Genomic DNA, 12,443 nt, shown 5'->3' with positions numbered 1-12,443 from the left:
CATTGTTGAGAGAGAAGTGTATATAACCTTCAAGATGGCGATTTTGTTTTAGCTACTAAAATTTTAAAAGAAAAGGTTTTTTTCTTTTGTGTCAACTCCTTAAAAGACTTCTTAGACTATGTCCTCAGAAACAACTATGTAAAAATTTGTGTAAATAGGTTCCCAGCCTTGCTCATAATCATGAGTTTAAATATATTCTAAATATCTGCAGAACAAAAATCAATGCAGTACCTTACAATATGTCTATGTAACAGAATGATACATAGCCATTAAAAAGAATGGTGTGGAGACACATATCAGTATGTTAGTTTATATATTGAAATCAAAGGCTATATCAGCCTGTGGACAAATGTGGTCGGTCCTGCGCTTCTGCCTTGCTCAGAACCGTCTGTTTCTACTCTCTCAGAAAATGTGGTAAAGACTCCAACTACGACCGACTGTCATCTTCAAACTCCAAGCAGATGCTGAGCGGGGAGGGGTTCTACATCTGACCGATGGCAACTGTCCTCTGAGCTCCCTGTTCTCTCTACCACAGTGGAACTCCCAAAGACAGCAGCAGGGTGATGGAAATGAGTAAGAAATCAGATTACCAGGCATATTTTTTTTTTTCATTTCAAATGAAGAAAAGGAGGCTTTAAGTTTTGGCCTCAAACACCTGTGCTAATGGTTTTCCTACCAGACTACAGCGAAGTAGCCTTTGCTTCTTCTACCTGATTGATCTCTATCTTGTCCAGCCTTGCACAGTAATTCTGAAGGTGAGAGCCCTGCCTGGCCCTTTGCAATATCCTGCCTATAGCCGGTCATTTGCAATTTGGGTTTTCTATAGAAAGCCTCCCACTGTCCTGTCTTCTCATTGCCGGATCCCCACTGCCCAAACCACACTCTCCTTCTATCAGCTACATGCTATGGAGTCTGACATTCAGATCAGCCAAAGAGTGGTCCATCATCCCTTTGGTCCATAATCCAGAACTTGTTGTCATATAGAGGATGAGGATGAAGGACACCTCTTGGTGATTTGCTGGGAAAACGTAATCACTGGTATCTTGCTAGGCTTACTTCTGTGCTCTTAGAGTTTCTACCTGCTCTGCTGTGCCTTTAGTCATGAGGCATCAATCCCCTTAGGCTCCTTGAGGGACCCCAACTCTAATGGTGCCACTTGAAGTCCCCTACAAAGGCAACCAAGGGTTTGGATGTCCCTTATACTTGATATCAATTTCATTTCTTTATTGAGTTGTCATCGAGACTTGGTCTCACTATGCCGCTTTAACTCACTTAGTATTATGTGGAACAGACTGACTTTGAACTCATAAAGATCTGCCTGCCAGGGTTGGACAATGGGCTCCAGCTGTCCAGTGGCAAAGGAACAACCCAAGATGGGGGTCATCTAGGTCTGAGTCAGGGAAATGGAGCAAGGGCGCTCGACCCCCGCAGCTCGACTTGTGTCCTCTAACCAGAGGCGCTTGTCTTCAGAGGGCGCCTGGTGCTCAAGGTGCCATTGCTCTAACAAGGAATGAGTATAGATTCTAAAATTAAGTTAAAGTCTGTGAATGAAAACAGTGTCCTTTATACCATTATATCATTGAAACCAGGATGCTAAACCCATTCACGTATTCCCGAAACAGCTTATCATGGTCCACTATCTCCAGCTACATTCCCTGTGGAGATACCCGGATGAGCTAGCTGAGGATGGCCTGCTCATCCACCAAACTTTCATCTCCTGAAAGCTTTTGCTTTTTTTTTTTTTTTTTTTTTTTTTTTTTATGCTGCGGATCTTCTGCTTATCCTGTCTGGTCCCTGGCATCATCCACTAGAATCCAGACGGTTTCAGACAGACATCTCCGGTTTCGCTCCCGGATGCCATCCAGCTACGTCACGGCATAGCACAGTTAGTACCAACCAGTGTAGACGAGGAATCCACAGAGAGAAGACCCACTCTGCCTACTGTATGCAAGTGTGAGACCATGTCCTGGTTATAGGATTAGTTATAGCCCTGTTCCTGTCTTCCCCTACGGATTACACACTGGCCCAGAAGCACCCGACAATGATGGGGCCTGGGGTCTGCAGACAACCTCCACGGGTCCTACAAGACGATAAGCAATTCATGACTGATCATTCTCTTTTTTTAACTGAGTAGTTTTATTTTATCTGTGTGCGCACACGTTTATATACAAGCACGAGTGCACATGGGTGACAGAGGTTGACACCGGTGTCTTCTCAACTGCTTCCCACCCCAGTTTTTGAGACGGAGTATCACACGGCACCTGCCAGCGAGTTCCCAAAAAACTGCCTGCTTTGACCTCAGCAGCAATGAGATGGCAGCCATGAACCTCCCTGCCTGGTTTTCACATAGGTGCAGGGAAGGCAGGTCAGCAAACATCTTATAGACGGAGGCCCACACAAGTAAGTATTCTTTATTCATCTTTATTTGTATATCATGGGATCCCTCATGGGCGTTCATCCGGATTAAAGCGTGTGTTTAAACCAAATTGCTTTCATGTATGGGAAACTACGTCTATGGCTCTGCATGTTTCCCCAAGGGATGTGTACACTCTTGGGCAGCCCCAAGAAGAGATTATCCAGTCTTTGCGGCCTGACATTCATTAGTCCTCCCTGCCCCATGGGTCTATGGCTTGTTTCAGATAAGGCACTGGCAGCAACCCAGTGACACTCACTCAGTGTGAAATGATTTGTGAGCCAATGAGTTGTCTCAGCGAGTGGAGTCGCCTGCCACCAAGTCTGGACCCACATGGTAGAAGGACCTGACTCCTACAGGCTATCTTCTGTCCACGATATAAATAAATAAATATGATTTTTAAACATAAAAATGAAATAATTACTCTGCCAGTTTGGGACCAGCTAGCTCTTTTGCCAAGCTATTAAACCATGAGAAATTCCTCCAATAGCTTTTACTGAAACTCAAAAGGGGGTTGAAATGCCATTTCTTTTCTTTTATTGGATATTTTCTTTATTTACATTTCAAATGTTATCCCCTTTCCCAGTTTCCCCTCTAGAAACCCCCTTTTTTATCCTTCCTCCCCTTGCCTCTGTGAGGGAGCTCCCCTCCCACCCATCCACTCCCTCCTGCTTTCCCACCCTGGCGTGCAGCCTTCACAGTACCAAGGGCCTCTCCTCCCATTGATGTCCCATAAGGCCATCCGCTGCTACATACGCGGCTGGAGCCATGGGTCCCTCCGTGTGTGCTCTTTGGTTGGTGGCTTAGTCCCTGGGAGCTCTGAGGGGTCTGGTTGGTGATATTGTTGTTCTTCCTATGGGGTTGTAAACCCCTTCAGCTCCTTCGGTCCTTTCTCTAACTCCTCCATCCGGGACCCTGTTCTCAGTCCAGTGGTTGGCTGTGAGCATCCATCTTTGTATTTGTCATGACCTGGCAGAGCCTCTCAGAAGACAGCTATATCAGGCGCCTGTCTGTAAGCACTTCTTGGCATCCACAATAGTGTCTGGATTTGCTGACTGTATATGGGCTGGATCCCTAGGTGGGGCAGTCTCTGGATGACCTTTATCTCAGTCTCTGCTCCAGACTTTGTCTTTGCTTTTCCTCCTGAGAATACTTTTGTTCCCTCTTCTAAGAAGGACAGAAGCATTTGCACTTTGGTCTCCCTTTTTCTTGAGCTTCATGTGGTCTGTGAATTGTATCTTGGGTATTTGGAGCTTTGGGGCTAATATCCACTTATAAGTGGGTACATACTATGGATTTTTTTTTTTTTTTTTTTTTTTTTTTTTTTTTTTTTTTTTTTTTTTTTTGTGATTGGGTTGCCTCACTCAGGATGATATTTTCTAGATCCATCCGTTTCTCTAAGAATTTCATGTAGTCATTGTTTTTAATAGGTGAGTATTAAACCGTTGTGTAAATGTACCACATTTTCTGTATCCATTCCTCTGTTGAAGGACATCTGGGTTCTTTCCAGGTCCTGGCTATTATACATAGGGCTGCTTTGAACATAGTGGAGCATGTATCCTTATTGTATATTGGAGCATCTTTAGGGTATATGCTCAGGAGTGTAATAGCTGGGTCCTCAGGGAGTACTATGTCCAATTTTCTGAGGAAATGCCAGACTGATTTCCAGAGTGGTTTTACCAGCTTGCAATCCCACCAGCAGTGGAGAAGTGTTCCTCTTTCTCCACATTCTCACCAGCATCTGCTGTCACCTGAGTTTTTGATCTTAGCCATTCTGACTGGTGTGAGGTAGAATCTCAGGTTGTTTTAATTTGCATTTCCCTGATGACTAAAGATGTTGAACATTTCTTTAGGTGCTTCTCAGTCATTCAATATTCCTCAGTTGAAAATTCATTGTTTAGTTCTGTTCCCCATTTTTAATAGGGTTATTTGATTCTCTGGAGTCTAACTTCTATTTATTTGTTTGTTTGTTTGTTTGTTTGTGAGTACACTGTAGCTGTCTTCAGACACACCAGAAGAGAGCACTGGATTCTATTACAGATGGTTGTGAGCCACCATGTGGTTGCTGGAAATTGAACTCAGAACCTCTGCAAGAGCAGTCAGTGCTCTTAACTGCTGAGCGATCTCTCCAGCCCTGGAGTCTAACTTCTTGAGTTCTTTGTATACATTGTATATTAGCCCTCTATTGGATGTAAAATTGGTAAAGATCTTTTCCCAATCTGTTGGTTGCCATTTTGTCCTAATGACAGTTTCCTTAGCTTTACAGAAGTTTACAATTTTATGAGTCCCTATTTGTTTATTCTTGATCTTAGAGCATTAGCCATTGGCATTCTGTTTAGGAAAACTTCCCTGTGTCCATGTGTTAGAGGCTCTTCCCCAGTGTCTCTCCTATTAGTTTAAATGTATCTGGTTTTATGTGGAGGTCCTTGATCCACTTGGACTTGAGCTTTGTACAGGGCAATAATTATACATCAATTTGCATTCTTCTACATGCTGACCACCAGTTGGACAAGCACCATTTTTTTTGAAAATGCTATTTTTTTCCCCAATGGATGGTTTTAGCTCCTTTGTCAAAGATCAAGTGATCATAGGTGTGTGGGTTCATTTCTGGGTCTTCAGTTCTATTCCATTGATCTACCTGCATGTCTCTGTACCAATACCATACAGTTTTTATCACTATTACTCTGTAATACAGCTTGAGGTTAGAAATGGTGATTTCCCCTGAAGTTCTTTTATTGTTGAGAATAGTTTTCTGTATCCTGGGTTTTTTTTTTTTTTTTTTTTTTTTTTTTTGTTATTCCAAATGAATTTACAAATTTCTCTTTTTATCTCTATGAAGAACTGAGTTGGAATGTTGATGGGGATTGCATCAAACCTGTAGATTGCTGTAGATTGCTGTATTAACCCTACCAATGTCGTTCTTGATTTGGTGTCACAGTGGGTTCAAGCTTGTGATGTTTTGTTCTCTCCATGGAGGTGTTTGGCTATGGCCGAGAACTTTCTAAACCTCAAAAAGGTATTGGGTGTCTTTACTCTGTAATCCAATGTTGAATTTATTGTTAGTGATTATGTTCTCTGCAATTTTCATGCAATAAAATCCATCCATTCTATTTTGATAGGAGTCCTATAATGATTTGTTGAATAACAGAACAAAAAAACTGTGAACACTGCATATGCATGTGCCGGGGCCAGTCTGCAGTGAGCTGCTTTTGTACAGTGCTCACCTCACACTCCTTGGGGATACCAAGTCCAGGGGAGAACAGGGAAGGCATACAATATCCTTTGCTTCAGACCCCCCTGCTCTGACCCCTGTTCCTTGTCTGGCTAACCCTGAAACGACTGCCCCCTCTTCCTGCCTGCACATGTCAGTTCATGCATATGGTTACAGAGAAGTCAGCGGGGACCAGTTTTTACTTCCGCACGTGTGCACTGCTGGAACTCTCTGCTGTAGGCTTTATGCAAATTGGGGGAGAAGACTGAGGAGAACATTAACTCACAGTTAATGTAATCTAGGCCTTGCAGAAGTTTAGAGCCTTGGCCTTCCGTACAAGAAGCTGGGCAGACGTTAAACCGAACCGATGAATAGCCAAGAGCCAACTGTTCATATGACTTTGTTTTGAACTATGTTAAGGAAACAAACTGTGAAGAAATGATATGGGGGCTGGAGATGGAACCCAGATGCTAGACTGTGTAGGATTTGAGAAGGGGCTGTGTCTTATCGACACCAGCACATAGCCAAGTGCTGTGGCACACACCTGTAATTCCAGCACTTAGGAGTCAGGAATATCAGAGGTTCGAGGCCATCCTCAGCTACACAGGAAGTTGACGGAGGGAAGGAGGGAAGGGGCGGGGGTGACCCAAATCTAGAAAATAAGTCAGAGTCTGCCAGAGAAGAAGAATTGCAGGAAACATTGAGAATAACTCCGCCCCCACCCCTGTGTCAAAACAAGGGCCTGCCAGGAGTCAAGGGGCCCCACTGGACAAGAAATGGTTTCACTTTATGTGCTGTTGCCTGTGAGCCCTTCTCACTTGGGGAAGCAGAAGTTGATGTATTAAAATAGATCGACTGTGCTTGTAAGAATAACGGCATCAGCAAAGCAGCTCTTCCTGTCCTGACGGCCTGTGGCTAGCTAGCTCTCCCCAGTATGGACTCTGCACGTGCCTCTAGGTTAGTTTTTGAGGGGAGCACTTCGGAGTATTTGCTGCAGCACCTGGAATTGTCTAATGTAAATTCTGTGCTGAATTCTCTAATAAATCCCTGTGCCGTAAAGAAGGTCTCAGAGGGATCCTGAGGGCTGCACAGCTCTCCTGGACCAGAGCACCTGCTTAGCCGGATCAGTGCTGGTGGGCAGTGGGAGGTAAGGGGACGGGGCAGTGTGTGCTGCAACTGGACTTGTGGGTTGGACCGCTTAGAGAGAGCTGCCCAAGTTTCCTCATCCCTCCCTCCACTCCTCCTCCTCCTCTTCCTCCTCCCCAGCCTCCTCCTCTTTCTCCGTTGCCTCTTAAAGACAGAGAGCATACATAGTCCCTTTCCCATCAATTTAGATTTTCCTTCTTTCCAATCAAGCATAACAGAAGAGAAATGAAAACTAAACTCTGGAACCAGGGACAGAGTTAATAAAAGATGATAATCTGAGAGTCTGCTAGAAACATAGCAAGCATTTCAGGTTCCACCCCAGACCTACTGAACCAGAACTTTCCTTTCAGCAAGATTGCTCTAGTTTGCAACTACACAACAGTCCTAGGAGCCCTGGGCAAAAAAAAAAAAAAAAAAAAAAAACTTTAAAAAGAACCTAGGGTTTCCCCCACCCCCCACCCCCAATGGGGTGCTCAAGTTTTGGGTTACAGCGCCACCTTGTGGCACCCTTAGTAGTTACACTTGCTCTCCAAGGAGGATGAATTACTAGAAGGAACCCAGTCAGTACATTCACCCTTGGAGGGAAGAAATAATCAAACGGAAGAAATTGGCAGTGCTCAGAGGTCTGCCACTGCGGCCTCTTCCCACACAGTGTCCACTGAAAAGATACGGTTCCTCTTCCAAGGATGCCCTCTTCCCAACTCAGAAGAGCTGCCAGTGGACGTAGGTGGTTTCTGCATCAGAGGTGGCAACTAACGTTGTTGGCACACATCCAGGAACTTTTCCCCACTCACGCTTTCATGTTTGTAAAACTGTTACATCCTAGAGGGATGAAAGATCACCTGGTCTACTGAATGAGTTCCAGGACAGCCAGGGGTACAAAGAGAAACCTCGTCCAGATAGTGATCTCTCTTTAAGGGTAAGGATTGTTTTACTTTTTCGACTGGCTTTTACTATGCATGGGCTATGTATCAAGTGCTGTCTAAACTGCTGGCATATCTACTCCTTTGTCCCTCACAGCTCAGCAAGTCAACCCAGCATGGTGGTACTCTCCTGTTGTCTGAAATCCCATCACTTGGGAAGCTGGGGCAGAAGGATTGCCATGATCTGCATAGCAAGACCCTTTCTTCAAAAACAAAGACAAAACAGCAAGAAACAGGCTGGAGGATCTCGGTGAGTTTGAGGCCAGCCTGGTCTACAAAGTTAGTTCTGGCCAGCCTGGTCTACACAAAGAGACTCTGTCCCAACAAACAGATAGACAAGTAGATGAGGCAGGTGATCTTTTAACTCTAATCTGCAGGTGCTCATATGACAATAACTCTTTGTATGTCATCTATTGTTTGGGAAGATCTGTGTTAACAAGAAACTATAACAGGTTAAGCATATATCATTTGAAAACCTGAAATCTGAAATGCTCCAAAATGATCATTTTTTTTTCTAAAATGAACTCTTACTCCAGTAGCCCAGGCTATCCTGTCTTACCTCAGCCTCTTGTGTCGCAGGGTTATAGATGTGAGCCACCACACTTGGCAAAATCTGAAACCCTGAACATCAATGTGATGTTAAAAATGGAGAAGTCTGCTCCTGACATCATGCCAAAAACTATAAATCGGGGTAGAGTGCTTGGCCATTATTTGCATGGCTGTAAGTTTGATCCCCCAAAACCATAAATGCTAGCAAAAGCAATAATAATATAATATAATAATAATAATAATAATAATAATAATAATAATAATAATAATAATAATATTGAATAAAGTTCCCTTCAGGCCATGAGTATAGGATGCATTTGAAACTCGATTCCACTTCTTGTCGCTATGAGAAAAACAACTGAGGAGAGAAAAAGTTTATTCTACTCTACAATCGAGAGACCCATCACAGTGGGAAGTCAAAACAGCAGGACCTCTAGCAGTCACATTGCATGAACAGTCAAAAAGCAAGGAATAGGCCAGTGCAATAGCTCTTAATACATCATGCATACACACATGTTATGCACACACACATCATTCACATACATGTAACATATACACATCATACAGGACACACACCATATACATGTTATTCGCACAAATGTACGTACATGTCTTGCACACATATATATAATGAACACACATATCATGCATACAGACATCATTCACGCACACACCATGAACACACACATATCTTGCACATACACACACATCATACACACACACAGTATTTACATTTTTCTAAAAAGAATCAAAGAACAGTGAGCCAGTGCCCACCCACCATTAAAGCAGGACTTCCCACATTACTTATTATAATTTCGATAACCCTCCAGGGGCATGTTCTGGTCTCCCTTTCCTAGGTCCTGTCATCACATGGAACATGAACATGTAAAGTCTGTGTTTAGATTTCCAAACTTGAAAAAAAATATGAAAGTTTAAAAAGTACTTTGGGTCCCTAGCGCTCAAGTAAGGGATTTTTCAACGCATATTATAGATTTACTACTTCTTGAAAGGGCATGATTTACACTTCTACCTTAAAAAGGTAGTTATAGGTGAAGTCCAGCCAGTCTTTCTCTCTCTTCCACTGACATATGCACCCCAAGAGGGCTAATTTCCCCAAACATAGTTCTGTTCCACATGTGCCCACAGCTGAAGTATGCTGTGTTGATTGGGAAGTATCCTTCGCTTTCTTATTGATACATGCTTTGTGCTTCTATGCTGTGGCTAGCTTCTTTCTTTTGTCCTATTGGCTGACCATAAAGAAAGATGGTCTATAAGAAGGCCACCTAGTGGCTAAGCTGACCCTCTTGGGAAACCTGGAGAACACAGTTAGGGTCACCTAGACCCAGGAAGACCCTAGTAAGTAACAGACTTGGGCAGCCTCTGGCCCAGCAGTGCCTGAGTTTTGTGAATGGTTCAGCGGGTGGCACTTTCCTCTGCTGAGGCTCCTCTTCCCAACAAGCCCCAAGGGCACCTGAGAAAGAGCAGGGTCAGAAGGAACTGGCATGCATCTTGGCACTTGTTGTTTCTGGCAGCTTAGAATCAAGTCTGTCTTAGAGGGGACCAGGGCATCAGCACTGTGGGTATAAAGTGCTGGGTTTGATAGCCAGTCCTGAAAGAAACAGAACTCAAACCAAACAACCAAACAACAAAATCCCAGCCATTGTCTGTGAGGCATTGTTTCTTCCTGAGGGATGGAGTAGAGAAGACATAGAGGTGGTCCCAACTTTCCCTCCTTCCTTCCTCCCTCCCTCCCTCCCTCCCACCCTCCCTCCCTTCCTTCCTTCCTTCTTTTCCTCCTTTCTCCTTCTCTCCCTCCCTCCCTCCCTTCCTTCCTTCTTTTCCTCCTTTCTCCTTCTCTCCCTCCCTCCCTCCTTCCCTCCCTCCCTCCCTCCTTCCCTTCCTTCCTTTCTTTTTTCTGAAGGACCCTAGGGGCTTTTGCCAGCCTTACACCTACTGCCTCAGGTCATGGCTAGGCCAAGTTTCATTCTCTACCCACAGTGCATGGGAGGAGCAGAAGCATTCTTGAAAAAGCAGAATGTACTGACTGATAGTCACCTGACCCTCTGGTCCCAGATATAGTTTGAATGCCTGTAACATGCTTGCTAGCCAATGGATTCAAAAGCCAATATGCTTAGCCATTAAGTTTAAACTGTAACCTTGCTGATATAACCTGTACTCATAAAAAGTATAAAACTGCTTGTAATAGCCTTTCGGGGTCATTTCTCCTCTGGATGTAGGCCACCCCAGTGCACTGGACTAATAAACCTTTTGCATCGATCCCTGATCTCTCATCTCATTCATGGGAGCCTCAAGTAGATAAGACTCAGTCTGGGCCTTAAATTTCCTTCCCTCCTTCCTTCTTTTTCTTTGGTGAGGATCAAACCAAGTAACCACCAAGCTACATCTCCAACCCTAGCAAACAGTTCTCTTCACTGCAGAAGTGGGTTCCTGGCCTTGCTACCTGGCTTTAGAACCAGTGACCCTTTGATCCCATCTGCTTCCTGCCTGTTTCTCAGCCTCTGCCTTTTTATTTATTCTATAAATAACCAATGTCTTTCTTTCTTTCCCTTTATATTGGATAGTTCTATGTCATCTTGACACAAGCTATAGTTATCTGAGAGGAGAACACCTCTGTAACTGTTTACAGAAATGGACTATAAACAGGCAAGCCCAGTAGGGCACTGTATAAAATTAGTGATTGGTGGGGGGTTGGCAATCCATTGTGGGGGGGCCATCCCTGGGCTGGCAGTCCTGGGTTTTATAATGAAGCAGGAGGAGAAAGCTATGATGCATAAGTCAGTAAGCAGCATACTGCATCAGTACCTGCCTTCAGGTTCCTGCCCTGCTTAAATTCCTGTCCTGACTTCCGTTGATGACAGCCTGTAAGGAAAGATGATGGGGCACCAATGAAAGGAAAAGTCACGGGGCACCAATGTTGTGAAAAGATAACGTCCCGGGTTTCGGCACCAATGTGAGGGGAAGGATGAAGAGAGTGGGAGGCAAGGGAGATGCCTCTGTGGGGCCCATGTTGGGAATCTCTTCCCCCTGAGGGACCAGCCACACAATGTAGTAGAGAAGAGTTTATTCAGGTCATGGGAGAGTTAAGAGGGTGGTAGAGGCAGAGAGAGAGAGAGAGAGAGAGAGAGAGAGAGAGAGAGAGAGAGAGAGAGAGGGAGAGGGAGAGGGAGAGAGAGAGAGAGAGAGAGAGAGAGAGAGAGAGAGAGAGAGAGAGAAGTAGAGGAGTAGAGGCCGGCCATGAGCACATGGGCAGAGGGGGGGAAGGGAAGGGGAAAAGGAGGAGTAGGAGTGGGAGAGCAAGGCTGCAAGAGCACAAGAGCAAGAGAGAGAGGAGGGATCAAGCAGCTCCTTTTATAGTGTCAGGTCACTGGGGCGGAGCATACCTGGCCACTGCTGGGTAATTGAGGGGTGGGGTTTACAGAATCCCAACACAACCAGTGATGTGGAAGCATAAAGCTGAATAAACCCTTCCCTCCCCAAGTTACTTTGGTCATAGCGTTTCATCCCAGCAACAGGAACCCTAAAACACACCTGTAGCTTCTCCAGCCATTCACATGAGAGCACAATCACACAGACCCCAAGCATTGAAAGACCCCCTCCTGCTTTAGCTGCAATAACGCCATTTCGTGCTAGGCCCAGAGCAGGCAAGGATAAAAAATACTGAAACAAAAGTGAGCCAGAGGACAGCCCAGTCTCTGTCAGAACAAAAATATCTGCAGTTGACCACCTGGACCAAGGCAAGGACATCCCGCCACACATGTTAAAGCAAGGACGAAAAACAACTCCTTGTCCCAAAGGAGGGGCCAAGGCCGCCCTCCTCTTCTGAGAACTTGGGTCTGTAAGGCTGTGCAGGCTGGGTCGGGGTCCCAGGTGGCCAAGCAAGATACCGGTGGGCGGCCAGCTAGCAATAGACAAAGAACAGAAGACATTCAGACAAGCCCAGCTTTCAGATAAGCTGCAGCCCCCGACTAGAACCAAGAGTTGTGTCCTTGGAGCCATATGTCTGCCATAGTTCCCACACTTAGATAAGCCCAAGGCAACTATTCTCAGGAGCTGCAGCCCCAGCTGGTATCAAAAGCTGTTTCCTTAGAGCCATGTCCTTGGGCTCACTCCCTGGCCACATTTAAACTAACCAATTAAAACCCTGTTGCTATGCTTCTGCTTCTGTACCTTGCTTCTGCCC

The 12,443-nt window shown here is 44.9% G+C and overlaps 1 protein-coding gene across 2 annotated transcripts in view; it reads right to left on the bottom strand.

The window, feature by feature from the left end:
• The window catches only part of LOC308427852 (Krueppel-like factor 3), a 219,130-nt gene that overhangs the window by 129,292 nt on the left and 77,395 nt on the right, over positions 1-12,443 (bottom strand). The window lies entirely within an intron of this gene.

This window comes from Micromys minutus, assembly GCF_963924665.1.
Source record: "Micromys minutus genome assembly, chromosome: 1".
Lineage (NCBI taxonomy): Eukaryota > Metazoa > Chordata > Mammalia > Rodentia > Muridae > Micromys > Micromys minutus.
The sequence above is the reverse complement of the archived record's forward strand: the minus strand, read 5'-3'. Positions and strand labels throughout refer to the sequence as shown.